Below are 22,851 nucleotides of genomic sequence, written 5' to 3'. Positions count from 1 at the left end.
GCACAAAAATGAGCAACAGGATTTACTCCTGGGAAGAGACAAGATTGGTAGGTAAACCTTTGGAAAATTGGGAGACTGGCTACCACTTGAGATTGCTGCATGCCCCACTGGGATCCCAGCATCTCATTTATTTCCACTTATGTCTGAGCCATTCAGGTTTCAGCCTGGAGAGATGTTAGGACCATCCACTACTGACATGGAACTCGGTTGGGTTCTTCTGCTCTTCCTCACAAGGATTTTTTGCCATGACGTTTTTTCTTTCCACACACGATCCATTCAAATGTTGCTTGCCTTACACATTTTGGAACCTTCTAGCATTAGAAATATTTTGTCATTATCCGATTGTATCTTAGGTTAGCTTCATTTCTTCTGTGGAGATTATTGCTTTACTTATACTTGCTATACTTTGCAGATCCAACAGTATTGGAGATGCATTTGTTTTTCCCAAAATTTCCTTTGATACTGGTTTGGCTTAGCTTGGCTTGGCTTGGTTTGGTTCTCTGCCTTCCCAGCAAGATGGGCTCATTGGAGATGTAGTCAGACATTTTAGTTTCCCAAGCATACTTCCCCAAGCATCTTCAAGAGGATGCTGCCGCTCCTTGCCACTTTGCCCTTATGGCCACTCTCTCCAGGCAGCAGCACAGATGTCCTAAAGGGTGCTTCTCATTTGCCTTGACTTGCCAGAGCTGCACAGTACTCAGGATAAATCCTGACTTCTCTTCACAGAAAAGACAAAGTCAGTTTGCACCAGTTGAACCCAGCCTTAGAGAATTGCAGTAGAGTAAACAGGGACCCAGCAAGGAAGTAATCAATTTTGAAAGACTGGAGCTTGTAGCAAGTCCCTGGGCTCTGATTAGAAAGAAAAACATCAATAGGAAAACTGGAACAATAGTAGATTGGCCTTGTAAGTTCTGAACATATGCACATGAATATCGAGTAAGAAAAAGCTTAATGCTTCATGATTAAACATGACAGGGTAGGGACAAAATGAACTCTGGAGATCAGGAAGACGTACATAGATGTTGGACTCTGCTGCTGCTTGCCCACAGGTATAGCTCCAGAGGAACAGCTGCATGGCATCTTCAGAGCTGAGTCAGACCAGCTGTACAGGCAAGGATGCACACAAACACAAATGTTTCAGACACAGGCTTTTTTGTATTTTGCCTTTCTTCCACAGCTGCCCAGCACAGTTCCGATTTGCTGGAGGCAAACATCGCTAGGGCATAAATGCAGAAGATCCTGTGGCCTGAAGACTAAAATGTGAGAATAAACCTTTGTGTCCTCCAACCTCTTAGCTTGAAAAAGCCCAGCAAATACCATGGAGGTCAAAAAGTTCATCTGGATCCCTCAGCGTCCTCATCATGCTATACTTAGAGTGGTTCTCCTTAGGTTAATTTACCACTGTGTAAATAAACATCCCCCAACTCCATTCACCACTGGCCTTTCTGAGTTAGAATATAAATCATTTCATTGTGTGTAGCTGAAGAACACATAAAGTTTATGTATAGCAGCTATTGCTATTATGTCTGAGTGCTGAAGAGAAGATCAAACTGAAATGATTTTATTCTCTCCCCAGTCAGAAAAAATCACTTATCTGTTTGCATTTGTGTGAGAGTTGGGTCTTTTTCCCTCTTGTACATCTCTGTTCCTGTCCATGCTTTATTTTATCTTTTCTACAGGTTGAATCCTCAAACATATTACAGAGTTAAGTAGAACACTTCATTTTCTCATTGAGAGAGGCTTTTTGTTTTCCTTTTTATTCATTTTTTTTCTTTGTCAAAGAATGAAATTTGAGGATGCTTTAACATTTCTGGCTGTTTGAGATCTTTGTTCTGCAGGATCTGATGGCATTCTCTAGCACATTATCTCCATTTGTCTATTTTTTCTGCATAGACAGCTGTACCTTCATGTGTTCCCATGGAATCTACTGAGGTTTTTACGGTGAAGCTTCAAGCATATGCATTTCTGATTCATATTCTTCTTCTTTGTTGTTGTTCAGATAGTGTTTTCCATAACAAAATACCCAGAATTTCCATAAACTTTACTTCATGCCAGACCTATATTTTCCCTGAAGTGCTGTCCTTTCTTATCCATTTTTTTTTTCACAGTATTTTGCTAATTATTTAGAAAACTCACATTCTGGTAGTTTAAGATGGCAAAACCAGTATCTCAAATACTGGAAGAAGCCTGAAAAGCTATCATTTTATATCTTAGCAAACAGAAACTTTGGTTGACAGCCAAACATCACTTAGAAGTTTCAGGGTTAACTGGAAAGTATATAATCCAACCACAAGGTGAAAGCCTAGATACTGAGTTCCAGTTTTGCAGTCAGAGGATGAAATAGCCAAACCATGTCCCTCAGCCCCGGAATGGCTCCCAAGTGATTTGCCATGTATTAAAAATTGCCTTGTACAAAATGGATCTGAATCAGCTCAGAACATACAACTACCTGATCATTAGAAGGCTCCTTTGCCACCAAAGCAGTGTCTCAATGGGCACAAGATTCAGAGCAGGACTTCATGTATCTGAACTCATCTGTGAGTTTAATACAATAGCAGAAAGATAGACATAGGACCGTGCATGAATAGAGTCAATGAGATGCAAGCTGGGGACAGGCAGAGAAAGGGACAATCACCTGGCAAATAAAGTAATGAGGAGAGGAGAGGAGAGGAGAGGAGAGGAGAGGAGAGGAGAGGAGAGGAGAGGAGAGGAGAGGAGAGGAGAGGAGAGGAGAGGAGAGGAGAGGAGAGGAGAGGAGAGGAGAGGAGAGGAGAGGAGAGGAGAGGAGAGGAGAGGAGAGGAGAGGAGAGGAGAGGAGAGGAGAGGAGAGGAGAGGAGAGGAGAGGAGACAGGGAAGGGAAGGGAAGGGAAGGGAAGGGAAGGGAAGGGAAGGGAAGGGAAGGGAAGGGAAGGGAAGGGAAGGGAAGGGAAGGGAAGGGAAGGGAAGGGAAGGGAAGGGAAGGGAAGGGAAGGGAAGGGAAGGGAAGGGAAGGGAAGGGAAGGGAAGGGAAGGGAAGGGAAGGGAAGGGAAGGGAAGGGAAGGGAAGGGAAGGGAAGATTTGTAATAATATTGGGAAAGCTTTAGTGTAATTTAAGTTCCAGATCCAAAATATTGCTATTTGTATACTTGGCCTCAGAATCAGAACACACTCTTTTTAAATCCAGATGAGATTTACATTAAATGTTTCCTTTTTAAAACATCATGTGATCATCTGTTACAACTGAGATCTGGAAATGCGGTGCTCTGAGACTCCAGGGTTTAAAGAATGATTCCAGACAAATAATGGAAGAACTTTTTAGTAGTTATTGTTATACACTTGCCTTAGCCCTTGTTCTTTAGTGCTGTTGTTTTCTGCAACAAATGAAGCAGGTGAAGTGTCTCCACTGGGAGTTACTCTGGGAGTAAATGCTGTCTGGGAATCAAGGTGGTCTCTGTTCTCGCAGCAAGGCATGGGAGCTCCAAAAAAATCCGGACACTTCAAACCTGGTGTTGTTGTCCTCTGTGCAGTCCAACCCTGCTAACATGAATTAAAGAGACTATTGGAAAAAAAAACATTTAAGATAAGAATAAAATTTGTTTTCAAAATAGATGCTAAAACAAGAAAAATGAAAGCAGGAATTTCAGAATGCATTTCCCAGCAAGCTGTTATCTCAGATTGTTTCACATTAGGAATTGCACTGTATATTTTTCATTTCATTATTCATTTTATCAGCCTGAGTAGTCCCTCAGAACATTCCTTATATGACCCTCAGAGCTTCTGTCAAAATCCACTTGCAAGCCAATCTCATAAGGGAGGCAGGAGTTTATGCTGCTAATTAGTAAGGCCAACAAAAGATGAGCTCACAGTCCCAGAGGCAGCAATAAGTTGCTTTAATCTCTGTTAAGAAATGCAATCTCATTTTTTTTATGCTGGATGTCACCTACTCAGTAAAATTGATGTATGGAAACAAACCTGTAATGCTGTGCTGTGAGGGTGAGTCAGTATCCTGTCCAGTTAAATAAAAAATAAATTATTCAAATGACAAATTGATATGTTCTAGAGTCCTCACCAGAACTAAGGTGAGCCAGTTGAAGTACTCTCCATAAAGAAGTCAGTCTCCTTGGAAGAAGCAAACTTGTCAAATCTAGCTGCCAGACTTCCACTCTCAGAAGTCTGCATGTCCTTCCCTCTATCAACAATGCAGGCCAAGGCCATGAGATCTTGAGAAGAAACTGTCAATGTGTGTTTTCAGTTTCTGATTTTCCCACAAGTATCAGCACAGTCTGTGCTGACCTGCACAGGTTTCTAGCTACTGGTTTAAAACCATTTCTCCTTGCCATGGCTACTGTTGAGAACACTTGCTGTAAGTAAGACTAAAACAGTAACAATATTCTTATGTGTGGAAGTTGCCACTAAGGGACGTCATTACCTAATTGGCCATGTTTGCACTGATCTACTGGGAGTGGGTTATTCCCCAATTTTCAATCCAGATCACCCATTTCTTGGAGAAAAAGCAAAAGTGAGTGTTCCTCACTGGAAAGCAACCTTGGCGAAGCAGTGTATGAGAATTATTTAAACCAAACTGACAGTTTGCACCAATACCTTTGAAGCTCATGCACATGATCACAGGGGCTTGTCTCAGGGGGCAGTCAAGAGATAACATGAAAGTGATGTCCGTAACTCTTAGACTCTTCTGCAAGATGAATTCTGATCATTCCCATGGTCGGCTGGACAGAAAACAAACATGTATGAGTGCTAAGAATACGTGATGCCTGCAAGCAGTGCTCCCTGATAATTTTCAGGGGACTCCTGATACAGAACACTAGGGCCATAGCATTTGAAAATAGTTTCATCATCCTGACAACAACCAAGCTGACAACGTTACACAGGAGCTGTGGCACTTCTAGCAATCAGAGGTGTGGAAATAGTCTTGTCAAATTATTCGGGAAGGCTTTGAATTTTGCTCCTTGACACAGACATTTATCACTTTTTATTGCACGGTATTTTGTACCAGCAGGTCAGATTTCCATTATTAGGAGCTAGCTGTACTATGATAACCTGGGGGTCAGTGCTTCACTGTACTAGAAATAATGCAAGTATAACAAAGAAATTACCTCCATCCCAGAAGCCTGGCCCTCAAACTAGAGGGCTGTTGGCTAGAGAGGGGATAAAACAAACAGCCCTGGGGAGCTGAGGGAACATGAAACATCTCAGAGGCAGCCAGGGAATGAGGATCACATCAAACCAGGTGCAAGCTGCAGGAGTTTCTCTTCAAGTTTCTGAAACTCCTCAGTGATACAGGAAATCTTCCAATAGATTGAACTTACGCAAGTGAGTATAAACTGTATGTATTGGGCATATAAAAGTGTGTTTAATGTGTGCTTCAAACAGACATTAGAATTTGATACACTTCCTGACTTTATTTTTTTTTAAAAAAAAAAAAGGAAAGAAAGAAAGAAAGAAAGAAAGAAAGAAAGAAAGAAAGAAAGAAAGAAAGAAAGAAAGAAAGAAAGAAAGAAAGAAAGAAAGAAAGAAAGAAAGAAAGAAAGAAAGAAAGGAAGAAATATAGTGACAGAGAATATATATGGAATTTCTGGTTTGAAAAAGTTATTCTCTACCATAATGCCAAGTGCCATTTGGATGTAAAGGTATTTCTTCACTAATGTGGAGAACTCCTGGATATTTACATGGATAAATGTCATAGGCAGTAAGTAGGGCATATCCCTCTGCCAGAACCTGATTGTTTTTTACTATTTATGTGATAGCACTTTTCCGTCCTGCCTGCAAATGTACCTTGCTGTTCTTGCTCTCAAAGTTAGGAGTAGATCTATGGTAGCCTCATCTGCTCTCTATTTTAATATATCTTGTTTCTATTGAGCTACATGATTTCTCTGTGTCCACTATGTTTATGAACTTCAAATATCATTTTTTGTTAATTTTATAACCAGCAAACACCTTGTGCTCTAGATTTACATTTCAATGCCTTCAGCTCATTGTTCATTTTTTAATTTCTGTCTGCACTTCTGATACTGTCAGAACCTTCTTAGCAAAATAATGCCTAGGACTTCTTGCACAAATGCTGCTGCAATAAGCACCAAGAGATCTACATTGAATCACCCCAAGAATCTCTTTGCATGTACATGTTTTTATATGATCACTTACTGCAGTGCAAACAGGCTGAAATGCACTAACCCCAAGAAATTCCAGATTCATTTAAGTTGTGACCAGAAAAACTATCTTTAAGTACACTAGTCCTGCAAGCTTGGAAACTCTCACTTAACAGCAACCTGGAGAAAGACTACAAGATTGAAAGGCAGGGTGGGGAATGGGAAGCCAGCAGATAAGCAAATATTTGCGGAATGCACTAGCAAGCCTCCTTCATGTCCTGCAGAAGGCAGGCACTGCACAGTCTCTCTTAGCAGGGAAATAACTAGCACTTCTCATCCCAGGAGGTAATGCTGGGCTGCGCTGGAGCTGCAGCAGCAATGTGCCCTCTTATGGCCACACCAGTTGCTTTCCAGCTCAGCTTTGCACTGGGGTATTGAGGGAGGAGATGGCTCCTTCTCTCTTTTTTTTTTTTTCTCTTTTTTTTTCTCTTTTTCTTTTTCTTTTTTTTTTCTTTTTCTTTTTCTTCTTCTTTTTCTTTTTCTTTCTTTTTCTTTTTTCTTTTGTCATCTTCTTTCTTCTTTCTTTTTTTCTTTTCTTTTTTTTTCTTTTTTTTCCATAAAGAAAGAGACGTGGAAAGGAAGCGCTAATTCTGTGTGCTGTGACATGTTTAGAAAACAGGCTTGATGCTTCATGTCAGGAACATCAAGCAGCAGTCCATGTGCCAAAGTAGGTGAAATGGTGAACAAAACTTAAAGAGAAGCTAAACGTCATCAGGTTTAACATTTGCTGATGACATGTAACAGCTTCCATGCCAAGGCGCATGTAAACTGAAACAGGGTTGTTGATTAAAGGCGTTACCTCTAGCAGATAAAATCAAGTTAGTTGACTGAGTGTTTCTGTACTGGATCCATCACAAACCGTGCTCTGAACACATTTGTCTGTACTGCTGCAACATTTCCTGGGAGTATTGCTTTGTCAGCATTCAATTATCAGGCCTGTTCTGAGGAGTGTGTTCCTATGCCTTCTTCTCCCTTTGCATCCGGTACCTTGTTTTACCTGATGTTTTCCCATGTCACTTCTCAAGCGTGCCCCCAAACACCTCCTTGGAACCCCCTGTGGCTCCAGTACAGCTCTCCCATGATTCTCCTGAGTCTCTCCTTGCCTGCTGAGGATGGTCCCATTCTCACAGCATTTTCCAACCCACAGAATCACAGCGGGAACACGCTGGGATTCAACTTCTACTTTCTTATCTATTGTATGACAACAGCCACATCAGTCTTGCTTATTTGATATTATCCTTCTGCTCACTAAATGTTTAAAAGCAATGACAATTTCTTGGACAACACTGGAGACCCAGTATATTCTCACCAGTTAGAGTTTCCAGTTCCAAAGCTGACCTAGTATCACAGGAAAACAAATACATCTCACTGTTCAACTCCTGGTTTCTCCATCAGAATAAATCCTGGAGCCACAGGATGGAAGGCAGATGACACCACACGCTCCAAGCAAAAACTATTCCTAGGACGACCTGTTGTCCTGGGGTACAGGTTCATAATGGTGCCCAGCAGCCACGCACGCACACCCTGGTATTTCTGGTTGCAATGTGTTTGTGTTTCTGCTTTCCCTCTGGCTCACTGCCTTTTGTATTTACTTCAGCATGCCCATTCACCTTAACATAAAAAATAAATAAAAAAGAATAAAAAAGAAAACAACCTAAACACTTTTCCTGTAGATAGCTGCAGATAGCTTCTGCTGCAGTTCATTTTCCTAAAATATATACTTCATTATAAAAATACAATAATCAGGCAGTTCCAATGCCTGTAATTATTGATGTTAAGACAGATGATATTTACTACAAAAGGCAAAGTTTTTTTTAGAAACTAGAAACCAACCTGCAGGCTCACTTTGGATTTCAGTTGAACCAAACCCCACTGGAATGGAGCTAAAAACCTATGATAACGCTATCTGAAATGTCACAGTTATCTTGCCACTACTTGCCTTAGAAAGCAAGGTAAAGTTACATCACTTCCACCCAGTCCTTGGGAGTGCAGCTCAATGACCCTTTGATGTTTCTTTTGTACTTCTTTGATGATTGGACAGAAATTTTGTAATTAAGTCAGCTTGCACCACCTTGTCACAGTTTTCTATACCATAAGAAATGCCTTTTGTAGTTGAGAGAGAGCAAGGATGTTAGAATCTGGCCCTTCCTATTGACCTGCACAGGAGTGGTCAAGAGTGTGACTGTTTAGCACCATCCCCTGGCACATGTTTATTTACTCTTCAATCCTTGCATTTGCTTTATCATTCACAGTAAGGACTGTACTGTGGAAGAGAATGCTGGTGGGAAGCTCTAGAAGAAACAGAGGTTTCTGTTCATCTGAGGCGTTTACTCCCATACACTAGTATGATAGGTAGTGAGCAAATACTTCATTTAATCAGGAACACAGAGCAGGGAAGAAGCTTGTGGGATACAGGGCTCAGTCTTTGACCACCCCCAGTAACCATAAAGCAATACTTCTAGCCCAACGCATCAGCCTCTCTTATTGTTAGGATTAGCAGCTTGTCTAAAACTGCTCTAATTAGAAGATTGCTCCAGAGCTTGCAGATCTGAAAGCCGAAAAACTTCTCAATTTCCAGCCTGAATTTATACATGATTAGCTTGTGCTTACTGTTCACTGGTGTGACCCCAGCAGTGTGGCGGGGCTGTGTCTCACCAGGATGCTGGACCTCTCTGCCCACCTCTGTCCCCAGCAGCTTCCTGTGAGCATTTGCTGGCTTCCCCAGCAGAGCTGTGGCTGCCTCTCCTCATTCTTCCCTTTTAGTTTTAAGACATGTAGCTAGCAAAGTTGTGCACACTCGTAATTCAGACACTACCTTTAGGCTTCTGGTTTTCTTCCTTAGCTTCCCCTCCAGCAGTCCTGAAAATAAAAGAAGGATTTGCGAGTTCTTCTTTTAATCCTAAAAGGAGAAAAACAATATAGACCTGTGCAAGAAACAGGAAAAACTCTTCCCCAAATGAGTGCCAATAGCTGCCAATTCTTGTCTCTTGATTTTTGCTTTCAAGGCTGGGAATCTCTCCATATATCTGCAGGGATAGAAACGAGCTGATACCGGGTAACACTCAAGTGAATATGTTCTACGAGAATGGAAGTATATTTTGCAGAATATGAGTATGTATTCTGCCAAAGGACTATATCTAATACTGGAACTGAGCACCTATCTCTTCTTAGCAAAAACATGGATAAAATTGTCCTTTGTGTCTGTATCATCTTTGAAAGGTCACAGAGAATGGGCAGAGGTGCCTGAAATCAAAAGGAAAGCCAGTATCACTCCAGTCTTCAAAAAGTGTAAGGAGAACCCAAGAAACTACAGGCCAGACAGCCTCACCTCTGTGCCTGGAAACGTGATGGAACAGTTTATTCTGGATGATGTAAATATGTAAACTAAGGTTATTGAAAGTATGAAAACCAAGGTATATTGAAATTATACCCAGGTGGGCAGTACTCGGTGAGGATATGTGGACACTGCAGTTGTGCAAGAGTACTGCTTTTTCTCCATTTCCTCAGCCTTCACACACTGACAAGTTCTCAGGGAGTGACTTTTTTTTGGTCAGTATTTCCAGAGCATCCTTCTCTCTATTAGAATACATATATTATGAGTCCTGGCCCAAAGATGATGACTCATGTAATCAAACATTTCAGGTATAATGGCATCTCATAAACCACCAAATTTTGCAGATTAATCATCATCTTTCTTTTGTTTTATTTTTGGTGGAAATAGTCTCTGTGTTTTCAAAACAAATAATGAGCACTGGAGCATATCTCTCTATGTGTGTTCCACTAGTGCATACTTGTTTCAAGCAAGGACCTGATCTCCCCCAAAGACATTTTGCTGTGAAAATTCTATTATAATGGATCTGTGTACATTTACAATGCTGACAGATAATTTATCTGAGGCAACCTACAAGTTTTCTCTCTTTTAGTAATGAAGTCTATGGATTTGGGTACGCCTAGAAATCGTAACTTCATCTGCAGTCACATGTCAATAGAATGGAAATACAGAGGATTGTTTCACTATTTCAGTAAAATAAAGCAGGAGGGAAGGAAGGAAGGAAGGAAGGAAGGAAGGAAGGAAGGAAGGAAGGAAGGAAGGAAGGAAGGAAGGAAGGAAGGAAGGAAGGAAGGAAGGAAGGAAGGAAGGAAGGAAGGAAGGAAGGAAGGAAGGAGAGGAGGGGGGGAGGAGAAGAGAGGAGAGGAGAGGAGAGGAGAGGAGAGGAGAGGAGAGGAGAGGAGAGGAGAGGAGAGGAGAGGAGAGGAGAGGAGAGGAGAGGAGAGGAGAGGAGAGGAGAGGAGAGGAGAGGAGAGGAGAGGAGAGGAGAGGAGAGGAGAGGAGAGGAGAGGAGAGGAGAGAAGAGGAGAGGAGAGGAGAGGAGGGGGGGAGGAATCTTCCAGAAAAATTTTAAACGGTATCTGAAATGTTCTACATTTCTAAATGATTTAACATGAAAATTTCTCAGAAAAAAAAAAAAATACCCTGCTACAACAGACAGATATATCTGATTATGCTCTGCAGTGCAAAGCTGAGAAATTTGCAGGAAATGGCTTTATTAATTAAAGTAGGGAAAATTACAGATAAGAGTGTATCCTTATATCTACCACAAACCAGAAATGATATTGTGATGTACAAGCCATCACAGAGGCTGTTTCTAAGATGTTTAAAGTATCCTAACTCCATTGGTTCAGCAGTTAAAAGCTGGAATAGGCTAAGAGATTATATGAAAAATATTTCCTTTGGTAAATAAAGGACTATGGAGACACCACAGCATCCCACTAGTTATTTAAGGTTTGCTCCTGTATCTTTCCATGGAGGACTGAATAGTGTGCTAGATTTCAGTCATGCTTCTAATGGCTCTGAATCTCCATTTTAGTTGCTAGTGGAACCATGAAGCTGATGTTGAAAATAAATAATACTAATTTAATAGCGTTACTGGAAAAAAAAGACAAAAAGAGGATGGAAACTTAGGCTTGGGAGGATTCTGTATTCTTGTCACTGTTCTTCCCACACCTCAAACTCACAATGAACCTTCACCTGATTTTGCCAGTCATGGTAATGGAGGTTAAACAGGTTAATGGGGTGTGAGCCCCATGGGGTGACCTGTGCAGAGCCACCTCTCCTGGCATTCTCCCCAAAACAAGATTAAGCTATGCTCTGGTCTCTGTGTGGACAACTCCAAAAGCTTGTTTGGAGATTTCAAGGGTGCTAGGGTCCCATGCCAGCCTGCACTGCTGAGAAGGATGGTCAAGCATTTCCCCTCTCTCCTGACATCTGAGTTCTTGCCTGTGTCATCCTTTCACTTTCTCAAAGGGAATAAAGACCACCAGGAAACACATTTAAAAATCATCTGTGGCACACAGAAGGAGAAGAGAGAAAGTTGTTGGTACATTTCAGCAAGCCTCGTTAAAAACATCTCTAGGCACTACAAAGTGCATGTTATCAATATGCATATGTGATGTCTCTGAGGCAGAGTTGCCTGTAAGGTACATATTCAGCAGGACAACATTTTCCCATGTGAGGCAAGGAACAACAGTGAATCATATGTGTGGGAGGGAAGGGCCTTCCGGCTATGTACAGTATTTATTCCCTTTTGTGTCTTGCTTCACCCCCTCCCCTCTTTTATTAATGGCTTTTGCAATTACTGCTAACAGTGTATTGCTAGCTGGCAGAAAGTGGTGACTTCTGCAGTCGATTGTTTGGCAGATGCTGGATGCGTGGGGAAATGAAGCAATGCTCGTGCACAAGCTTTATGCACCCCTTGACCCTGGGTGAGAGCCGGCCAGCGTGCAGTGTTTGCACTTCCCTCAAGCTGAGTGGCACATTATTGGGCTTCACATAAACACACACACACAGATTTAGGAATCCAGAAGGTGAGGCCTGCAGTGTACACATTAAAAATTCCTACTGAAGGTGTCAGCAGGGGGGCAGAGGAGCTGATTTAGACTTAGAGGGAATCTGGACAAAAGGTATCTGGAGTGGAAGTGCCTGCTCTGCCGAGAATCACGAAGGCTAATTAAAGGAGTTTAGTTTTAATTTCTCACCTTATTAAGGAGGGGTTCCAGCCCAGAATTATTAGTTCTGGGAAACACTGCAAAAAGCATGTAGATACAGTTAGGCAAGCAACCAGTGCTGCAGGGTCTCTGGCTGCCCACTGAGGTGCTGTTGAGCTGCCTGACCACAACCAGAGCTCAGCATTTCCGTAAGTGCTGACCAATCATAGAACCACAGGATGTTTTGGGTTGGAAGAGACCCTGAAGCCCACCCAGTCCCACACCATTCTGTGGGTGGGGCTGCCACCCCCCAACTCAGCTGACCAGGGCCCCATCTAACCTGGCCTTGAGTGCCTCCAGGGATGGGGCACCACAGCTTTTCAGGAGCAAGGAGGTAATCATCCCCCTATACTTTGTACTTGTACTTCTGGTGAGGCCCCACCTTGAATACTGTGTTCAGTTTTGGGCCCCTCACTACAAGAAAGACATCGAGGCCCTCGAGTGCATCCAGAGAAGGGCAACAAAGCTGTGAGGGATCTGGAGCACAAGTTTGATGGAAGGTGGCTGAAGGAGCTAGGATTGTTCAGCCTGGAGAAGAGGAGGCTCAGGGGAGACCTTATTGCTCTCTACAACTCTCTAAAAGGAAGTTGTGGTGAGATGGAGGTCGGCCTCTTCTCCCATGTAACTTGTGATAGGATGAGAGAGAATGGCCTCAAGTTGTGCCATGGCAGGTTCAAGTTGGATATTAGCAAAATATTCTTCTCAGAGGAGTGGTGAGGGATTGGCACAGGCTGCCCAGGGAGGTGGTGGAGTCATTGTCCATGGAGGTGTCTAAGAATCTTGTGGGTGTGGTACTGGGGGACATGGTTTAGTGTGGAAATATTGGTGGTAGGTGGATTGTTGGACTGGATGATCTTAGAGGTATTTTCAATAGTTGTGATTCTATGATTCCCTGGGCAGTCTATGCCTCGGAGTATAAGATTTCTTTCTAACACCTAACCTAATTTTTCCGTCTATTAGCTTAAAGCCATTTCCCCTTTTCCTACCACTATTAGATCATATAAAAAGGCAGTCCCCCTCCTGCTCATAAACTCCCCTCAAGTACTAGAAGGACAAATGGCAGTCAGTGGATGTTAGCAGTGACATGCAGTCAGTAGGCAGCAGGCTGCCCAAGGTCTGGGGAATAAATTGTGGCCAAGCCAGTACCCAGATAAGTACCTAAGCATGTACTTGGTTGTGGTCAAGCAAGTACCCACTAGTCATTGAGGACCCCTCATGTCTCCAGTGGGGCAGTTATTCATACCTCTAACAGGCCTGGGAAGCTGGCAATGTGCTTCCTGAGGAATACAACAGAGTTAAAGGCCAGACCTAAATAAATAAATAAATAAATAAATAAAGGTCATTGGGTTGTTTTTAATAGAATTATACTGTCTAAGAAGATCAAAATCTAGTACCAGTATGAAATGATGGAGAGCTAGCAGTCAGCCACGCAATCACACATATCACTTGGACAGCAGTGAGCAGTTACAGCTTCCTTACAGTTCCCTCTTCTTATTTCCTTCCCTTTCCACTTTCCTCTGCCTTTAGTGGCTCCTGTGTAAGTTGCAACATGAAAATTCAAGACATTGTATAAATACAGAAGTGATTTAATATTTAAATACTGGAGCAAAAGAACTAGGAAAAATATTAAGAATAGCATTACTGAGCTGGCAGTGTTAGTATCAGAGGATCTCTGATTGCTAAGTTCTTCTATTTGCTTTATTTTTCTTGCTTGAAAAGCAGAGGAGCAGTGAGAGTGAAAAGGGGAGCACGGAAGATGGGCAGAGGGAATGAGCAGGATAAGGCTCATAGGAAAGTATGTGAGAGGGGTCACAGGATGAAATCAGAGCCAGCAGTCACTGATCAGAAAAGAGCATCTGAAAGGTTCTGAGGCACCGGCAAGTAGGAATGGTTGACAGTTTCCTGTCAGAATGGAAAGGATGTCATTCTTTGCTGTGGAAAATGCCCTTTTAATAACTGTCCATCAGATAATATTTCTTTGAAAATTTCCAATTTTACCTGACTCTTATTTTAAATTTGTGTTGGGGAGGAATTGTCACGCAGCTGGGAGCTGACATTTCTGGCAGGCTCTTATCATTCACATTTTCTACCTAGAGGCAAAGAGCGTGAGATCCTTCCAATCTGGGAGCTACAGCTGGGTTGACGGAGGCGCTGCGCCCGGTGCACGCTCCCAGCCATCTGCCTGCAAGCCTCACACCATGGCAATTCTCTCCCCGTAGGCAAAAGTCAGCCTGACAAGAGCCTTTCAAGACAGCAACCAGCAAATCAAATGAAGTCTTTGTTCCTTCAGACTGGAATGTTTCCCTTTTCTTCCCAAATGAGACATGGATGTACAAACAATTTTGTGAGAAAAGTCTGACTCTGCTGATGACCTGAGAGAGTACAAAGATCCTTTGGTAGCTGCTTCCCTGTGCTTCCACTGGCTAAATTTCTTGACAGACCAGTTATTTTGTCCCTGAATTTCACATGGCTGTAAGCAAGACCAGCTGCCCTGAGGAAAAGTCTCTCCTATGCATAGCTCTGCCCCTGGGAGCACTCAGAAAGAAGGAATACGTTTGGCTTTCCCTCTCCTTTGCCTCTGCACTGTGCCCATCACAGGCAGTTGCTCTGCTCTGTGACAGCTCCCTAGCTAACACAATTAAGCAGGGCATTGTAAATTAAGTATAGCCTGGCATCAGCACTGGTATATGTAACAGACTACAAATTTCACTGCCTACATCAGGAAATGTTTGCCGGCCTAAATCCTACAAGGTCTGTTAGTTTTTGCAGAGGGTCCCCACAGACCACACTGTAGGAGTAAGATGACGCCGTGAGCTGCTTCCCACTGGACTGCAGCTGGAGCATCCCCTAAGAAGAGGTCGACCAGGAGCAAGGTTCTTTATGGTAGCCACAAACAATGAAGGTCAGGTAGAGATTTATTTTTCTGTCCTACTCAGAATACTCAGATTTGGGCATTGAGCTTTTAGAAGGAGATAGGCCAGCTGGAGACAGTCCACAGGCAGAGCAACAAGATTGCTCAGGTGTCTAGAAAATTGGATGCTGGGAAGACTAACCTGACCAACCTAAGTAATTCTTCATCTATGGAAGAGAGGCTTGGAAGGAGACAGTTTGACACATATAAACAATGCCCTCTGCAATTTAAAGGCTGAAATATTGTAGATATAAATTGCAGTAAGAACATTTATATGAAATACTGGGAACATTTGTAAGTGATAAAGTAGGGAAGGTATTGTTTGGAGAGTTTTCCATTGGAGAGTTTTCCAAGTAAATATTCTTGGAGAGGAAAAAGGTAGGGAAAGATCTGTTAGATCTGGTGATTGATCCTGTCTTTGAAAGGGAAAAGGAGTAGATGACTTTTTGAGGACTTTCTCAGCATGATGCTTCTCTGTTCTATACTGTGATACAAAACCATGGGTTGGGCTTGCATCTTTTTTCTAGACACTTATGTTGGTCAGTAAGCAGACATGAGGGGGGAATCCAAATGTGTAGAAAAAAAGAGTAGAGGAACTCTGAGCAGCTTCAGACAAACCAAACAGACAGAATTCTTAGCAGGGAATACTGCAGGGAGGTGCTCACTGATTAGGTTAAGGATCTGTGTGTATGCCTGAAAGCTATAGGAAAAAACATTCTGTGGTTGGGACGGATGTATCTCGCTATCTTGGGTTTGCCTGCACTATACTTACCTGAGTTAAATAAACAAAGAAAGTGCTCTAAGTGTTGCTCTAAGATTGAATAATAAGTGAAACATTTCTTGTTTTGTTAGTAGTTTGTGTCCTTGCTTATTAAGTCTCAGGCTGAACAGCCAAAGGGAGTGTTTGAGACATATGCCAGAGGGGGCTCCCACTACAGAAAGCAACCAGCAAGCAGCTTAAAATGTGCTATTTTAGTTCCTTGAAGACCATACCAATCAGAAATACAAGCTTTGAGTCCTTTCCTCCCTGCCCTTTCTTCTCTATCTCCAGACTCTTGAAAAGCTCTCAGGAAGTCCAAAACTCATCCTCAGTTGCAGACTGGCAACAGATTACATGAAATTGATCTTTTGTCTTACAAACTAAATTAGCAGAGATCAGTTTTGGACAATTTTCTCATTTTAGTCAGCATTAAGTTGAATACTAACTTTTTCCCCAGTTCTCTGTCTCTTGTCTTTAGGTGTTAAATCACTAAAGCTTCTATTCCTTAAAAAATCCACCAAATTGCATAGTAAGAAAAGAAATATCACGCCTGTTAGATTCATTGGACCTTTCAAAATCAAATCTTTCTCTCATAGGAAGGGACATGCTTATTCAGTGCTCTGAAAAGTAGTAACCACGTACACCACATGATCCTGTGTCTTTTAAGTTGTCTCCTCATTAAAGTTGTCTCTGCCTTACGGAAGTCAAACCTGCAGACAAAGCCAGGCTTTGTTGGTCCTAGCAAGAAACATGAGTTCCAAAGCAAAGTATGACTCAGGAGAAATGTCCTACCCTCTTTTAACATGACTGTTATGACTTTTAGCCCTAGTACAGCTGCTAATCGTGACTGCTTTCTATCAGTTAGAGTGCAAGACAGTTTTTCTATCTATACCTGACACTTCCCCCAAAAAAACATTTGAAGCCTGTGTAGAAATTGTAGTGTTCCCTTTGTAGAGCATCTGCATGACAGAGAGCTGATCCAATGTGAACTGAGCAGTGCTGCATTTTACGTTATAACAACTCATTCCTGCAATTATTGCCAGATGATTGCAAGCATTCTTTAAGTCTCTCTTCAAACGTTAACTGCTCTTTCCAAATTTTGTACAGCACTCAGAAGCTAAGGCTGCTGTATGGCTAGTGTTGGCAAGAAAGAGAAGTAAGCAGCCTGTTTTCTTTTGTTCTTTCTCCTGATAGTTACAGGGATGAAACCACCTGAGTGATGATGAAGTCCACAGAGCTACGGAGACACGTGATAAGAACCAGATTTTCAGGTCTCCTGTGTAAATGATATACCTCAGCCTCAATAATGTAATCTGTACTTCTATTTAATCATGTATTTGAGAAGAATGATACTTAATTGCTAGCGTATGTCATAATTTTGCAAAGAAAGAGCACCTACCTATTCAGATAATATTAACTAATATGCAGATTAAGTAGCTGAGATAAAAGTCTTAATTGGTTGACACTGTTCCCTAATATATTTTGCTTTGCAGACATCAGAATGGAATGTATTGACCACTTCATCCTGCTTTGCAACAGCTGTTGGAGGATTTGTTTGCAATTACCCACTGAAAACAAAATAAAAGATTAGTAGAAATAAGATGTCACTCTGGACTTAAGACTCCTGTTGCTAGGGAAACGTGATTAGGGCAAAAATTGCTGTCACGGTGCTCTACCTTTGTCAACACCCATATTCAGTACAGCTGCAGATAGCCTGTTTGTCTCATCAGGTACAGGAGCTGCCCACTGATATCTCCTGGTTGACCAAATAGCCTTTACTGAAAGCACCTCATCCAGACACCAGCTCACAGAGACACATTGCAGGAGCTTTGTAACTGAATTACACAAATACAACACTAGTGCAAGCAGATGGGAAAATGAAAAAGGGTAATGGAGAAAGAGAGATTAAATATGTTCAATAGCCACTACCTCTAATATCAAACCATTCATATCTGTCCAGGCACCCAGTGCCTGCCAACCACTTCTACAAGTACACATTTCATACAGGAAAAGCAATAATGGAGAAACATTAGCCAAGAGAGAGCTTGGCAATCAAATCTGCAAAAGGACTCAAAGCAGTGGAGCAAGGCCAAAGGACTTAAAAGTACTGCTACATGCTTGTGTCCGGGCCTCCAGAGAGAAAAAAATGTGAGATCACAGGAAAAGTAATGGATATGGTCATGATTTATTACACAGTACTGACTGAGGAAGAAACTCCTTTGCACTTTTGGTGGATCAAAGAAACTAATATCAGGAAATACTGACTTTTCCACTTTGCCCGTATTGGGTAGTCCCCTTAATGGGAAACCCTCTGTGAAGATGCTGGTGCTTACAGCTTCATGTAGACACCAAAAGTATGTCTGGTGTAGAAATGCTAGTACCACAGCATTGTCATTACATACTTGGGTAATGGCAAGAGAAGAGGTTTCAGTCTTCTTCATGATGCAAATTAATGCTGTGTATTTGCAGAGTTTGAAAGCTGTCAGGAATCAGTTTCAGTATAATCGAATGAACTGCAATTAGCATTTGCCAGGATTCGATGATATAAGATGTCTCTTATAGAGGTAACTTCTGGTTCAATTCTGCTAGAGGAATGGCATTTAAAATACTTGAAAGTTTTGTCAGAATGCTACAATATTAAATGAGGAAGATGATGGGTTATTTGCTTTTCAAAGATTTTGTTGATTATAGTGTTGTACCCATCTTTTCAGCTAATGCAAATACTGAATTTAAGCTACATATAAATTAGAGAGAATATCTAGTAAGATATCACATATTTAAATTATTGATTTATTTTTACCTGCACTTTGGGAAAGAATAACCATCCTTAAGAGGAGAAACTTGGATTTTGCATGCTTACATCATGCCTAGGAACACCCAAACCAAACTACTTCATTAGTTCTTTCTTCTTTAATGTTACCCAAGTGCTGATTTTATTAAATAATCAGGGATTAATATTTTAAATATGCACAGATGTCCTTTAACCACAACTTTAGTACCAAAAGAAACACTAGAAATGCCAAGATTGCAGGAGTGTTGAAAGGAAAATTATATTCAGAGCTCAGTAAGTACTGCTTGTCTGTGCACCCAAGCAGCTATATGAGGCTTTCCTTTTCTTAGAAATGTGCAAAATTTCTAAGGGGTGTCACTGTTTGATCTTGAGTGGTTCAGATCTTTCTTTTTTTAAAATAGATCTTGAGTTTAGTTTATAGAATGCCCCATTCCTGGAGGCATTCAAGGCCAGGCTGGATGTGGCTCTGGGCAGCCTGGTCTAGTGGTATGCAGCCCTGCACACAGCAGGGGGGTTGAAACCAGATGATCATTATGGTCCTTTTCAACCCAGCCCATTCTATGATTCTATGATTCTACTGCTTCCAGCAACCCACCACACTTTCTGTAGTAGATTACACCACTTTTTATGAGGTACGGCAAAAAGCAGAGTGATCCCATTCCTTGGCCATCACAAGACACAACTAAATGAGTCATTACACTGAAATTCTTAGTGCTGGGTGAATCAATGATTCTATGAAAAGGGTACCGTGTTAGCTATGGTTTTTGTAATTTTTTGTATAGCCCACAACAATAAGAAGCTGTAAAATTCCTGCTTAGTCTCCTGGCTGCTCCCCTTAGCTGTTCATATTAGAGGAATTTTCTCTGGAAGAACAGGAAGGAAATTCTGAAGTAGTAAAAGAAAAAAGATATCTGCAAAACTAGGAAAAGCAAGAAGGGAGATCGCAACAAGACACAGAAGAGACTATATCTGTCTGGTGAAGAAAATGCTTCAGTGACTGCCCCTTAGTAATGAGCAATCAAAACAGGAGTGTGATTCCACTAGAGTATTTTGGAAATAGGACATTTTCTCTTCTAGATTAAGTTTATGGATTACTGGAACTCTAAAAAAATAATGATCACAGACAGGTGCTGTTTGAATTAAATGAACAACCACTGCACACAGAAGCAGCAACCTTGAGGAAAAACACATTTGAAAACATTCCTCACAATCATTCATCAAGCCAGAATTTTGCAGTTCTTTTCATGTTCCTTCTGTCCAAAGCATAGCTCCTGGTCATGTCTGTCCTGGTGATGAAGGCAAGAGTAAAATTTATCTGTACAACAGAAAGTAAAAGACATCTTCAGACTGCTTTGAGATTTTGTAGCCTTACACCAAATGCAAAATAAAATAAAATAAAATAAATAAAAACCTAGAAGTGAAATCGTGATTCCACTGAATCCATTGCTAAAATCCTGTATATTCATTTGGTTTAGGATTCTATACCAGAAGGACATTCAGAGACTGACAATACAGTATATGGTATCACTAATAAACCCACCAAAGCAAGCAAAAATCTAATGTAGAGCTTGTAATATAGGTGGGTGGCCCTGCTCGGGCCCTACTGAGGACAAGTGTATATATAACCTGAGACAGACATAGCAACATTTAATGTGAATGAGATAAACTTCTCCAGTTATTGGCTTTTTGATGTGTCATAGACCTTGCTCCAAAAAGAATGTGAAATGAGACCTTCAGTCAAAAGGTGCACTAGTCCATGGGAAGAGTCCTTTCTTAAAATCTGCTCTTTTTCTAATAGAGTCTGTCTTCCAAACAATGGAAGTTGAAGCTGAACATCTGTGAAATGAATATTTTCAGTACATGCTAATTCAGAATACGCTGCAGGCAAAAAAGGTGCAGCAGCTGTGAGCACCACAGGTTCTGGTTGGGTGCCAGTACAAGGCAGTCCGTATGCAGCAGACCTTGACTGCTGTGCACATTCTCTAGATCTGAGAGGACCTCTGCTGAACAGTCCTGACTGAAGCAGTGGGCAGGGAAACAACAGCACGACCACTTGGAGAAAAATGACTGCAAATTTCACAGAGTATAATGACAGGGGAGAGATTCAATTAAAGAATCAGAACTGGGAAATGTTAGAAAGTTTGTGATGATTAACCCCAATGGCTTGAAAAAGAAAATGAAAAAGAATTAGTTTAAGAAACATCCGCAGAAGGCAAGAGTAAGCTTTGACCAGTGACAACTTTGATTTTCTAATTGGCAAAGATTCTGCATCTGGAATTCACTTAGCTGCTTGCTATATATATGTGCACATATTTATATAAATAAAAGAGATAGGGAAAAACGTCGATGAAATGATTTCAGTGTCAAAAACATTCAATGATTATTAAATATATGTTTATACTAAACAAGTAGCTATAGGCCTCACCTTATTTTGAGGACTCCTGATGTTAGATGTGATCTGTGGGTCAGATGTTGCAGCATGCGTGATACACGATACTCAGTACCCTTCTTGTGGGTCCTTTGCATCTCAGGATAGTCTGTGATTCTATGATTCTTTGAAAAGATTTCATCAATTGAAAGACAGATCAAAGGAAGTGCTGTCTCTCTTTCTGTATGTATGTTGCTAACTGTACTTCAGAGCTGAAGTGCAGGAGAGGAAGGAGGGACTGAGAAGAGGAAAGGCCAGTGTTCCGGTTTCAGCTGGAACAGAGCTGATTTTCTTCATTGTATCTGGTATGATGCTGTGTTTTGGCTTTAGGAGAAAAACAATGTTGATAACACACTGATGTTTAAGCTATTTCTAAGCAGTGCTGTGCAGAGCCAAGGACATTCCAGCTTTCAGCTTTTCGTCTTGTCCTGGCATTGAGGGACCAAAGGGGCAAAAGGAGCTGGGAGAGGACAGAATTAGGACAGCTGACCAAAACTGGCCAAAGGGATATTCCATACCATATGATATAATGTGAAAAAACTATAAAACTGAGGAGAGTTGGCCAGGAGTGGCTGTGGCTGCTCAGGGTCTGGCTGATGGTGAGCAATTGCTTTGTGCATCACACGTTTCGTGTATATATATGTGTGTATATATATGAATATACATATATATGTAAATATCATTACTGTTATTTCTTTCTTCCTTTTCTGTCTCAATAAATAGTTTTTATCTCAACCTACAAATTCTACCATTTTTTTTTTTCTGATTGTCTCCCACATCCCGCTGGGAGGGATTAGTGAGCAAAAGGCTGCATGGTGCTGAGCTACCTGCCAGGTAAAGCCACTACAGTCCTTGTTGAACACAACATGGAGCTCAAAGGGTTGAGATAATAACAAATCAGGCCAGAATATGTTAGAATAAAATTGTTATGAGCAGCATAGTAACTCAATAGCTGCTGGTCACAATGCTGATCTTTTCTTTCACAGTGTGATATTATTTGCTTTAAAGGTTGATTTTCTTAACTCCGTCTGCTTTGTTTATCGCCTCTGAGGGCTGTCCTAGTCTTCTTTATGGTTTTGCAAGTTTGTATATAGCATATGCTCACATTTCAATGGATTTAACTTGGTACTTGTACTCAACTGTGCCATCATTCTCTGACTTCAGGAAATTTACCACAAAAACTCTTCTCAAGTACACTCTCTACTCCAGGCAAGCTAAAATAGTTGTTGAAAACTTTGAATATGCCTGGGATATTCAAGCTAGTGTGATCTTATTGCTATGTCTTCTGCATGTGTTTCTGGTTTTATCTGTGGTTAAGAAACTATTCAGAAATACCACCCAGAGATCTACCCCGAGGCAGGATGGCTGTGGGTGGCAAAGCATGTGGGAGGATATGGGCAGGTATCTGTCACGATTATCACTTCCAATGGGAACTCACCCCTGAACAAGTGTGGAATCCTAAAATGCTAACAGAATGCTTTAAAAAAGCGTGCCCTGATCCTGGCAATGTCAAAGAGTTACAGCTTGCTGCATTGCTCTGGGGCCTGGCCTGCAACTATCAAACACTATCCAACACTATTCAGCACCCTCAAAAGGAAGAAAATGCCCCTGGATCTGACCCAACTCCTGTGACAGGCCCTGCAGATGACCCAATCCCTGTGACAAGCCCTGCGGCTGAACTGGAGAACCAACCCTTACCAATATCCATCACCCCTATCCACAAGCAGAAAAAATGCTCATGGAAGGAAGAAGAGGGTGAATTAGATTA

General features: G+C 41.5%; 1 long non-coding RNA gene across 1 annotated transcript; it reads right to left on the bottom strand.

Annotated features, from left to right (window-relative positions):
• Positions 1–2,997: 2,997 nt before the first annotated feature.
• LOC121109969 lies at positions 2,998–21,304 on the bottom strand. The gene is made up of 4 exons (XR_005857832.2): positions 21,081–21,304; positions 8,964–9,007; positions 4,584–4,708; positions 2,998–3,515 (listed from the first exon to the last, which is right to left on the bottom strand). It is a non-coding gene; the product is annotated as an uncharacterized LOC121109969 (long non-coding RNA).
• Positions 21,305–22,851: the final 1,547 nt, after the last annotated feature.

The sequence above is a fragment of the Gallus gallus genome, chromosome 2 (genome assembly GCF_016699485.2).
Source record: "Gallus gallus isolate bGalGal1 chromosome 2, bGalGal1.mat.broiler.GRCg7b, whole genome shotgun sequence".
Taxonomy (NCBI): domain Eukaryota; kingdom Metazoa; phylum Chordata; class Aves; order Galliformes; family Phasianidae; genus Gallus; species Gallus gallus.
The sequence above is the reverse complement of the archived record's forward strand: the minus strand, read 5'-3'. Positions and strand labels throughout refer to the sequence as shown.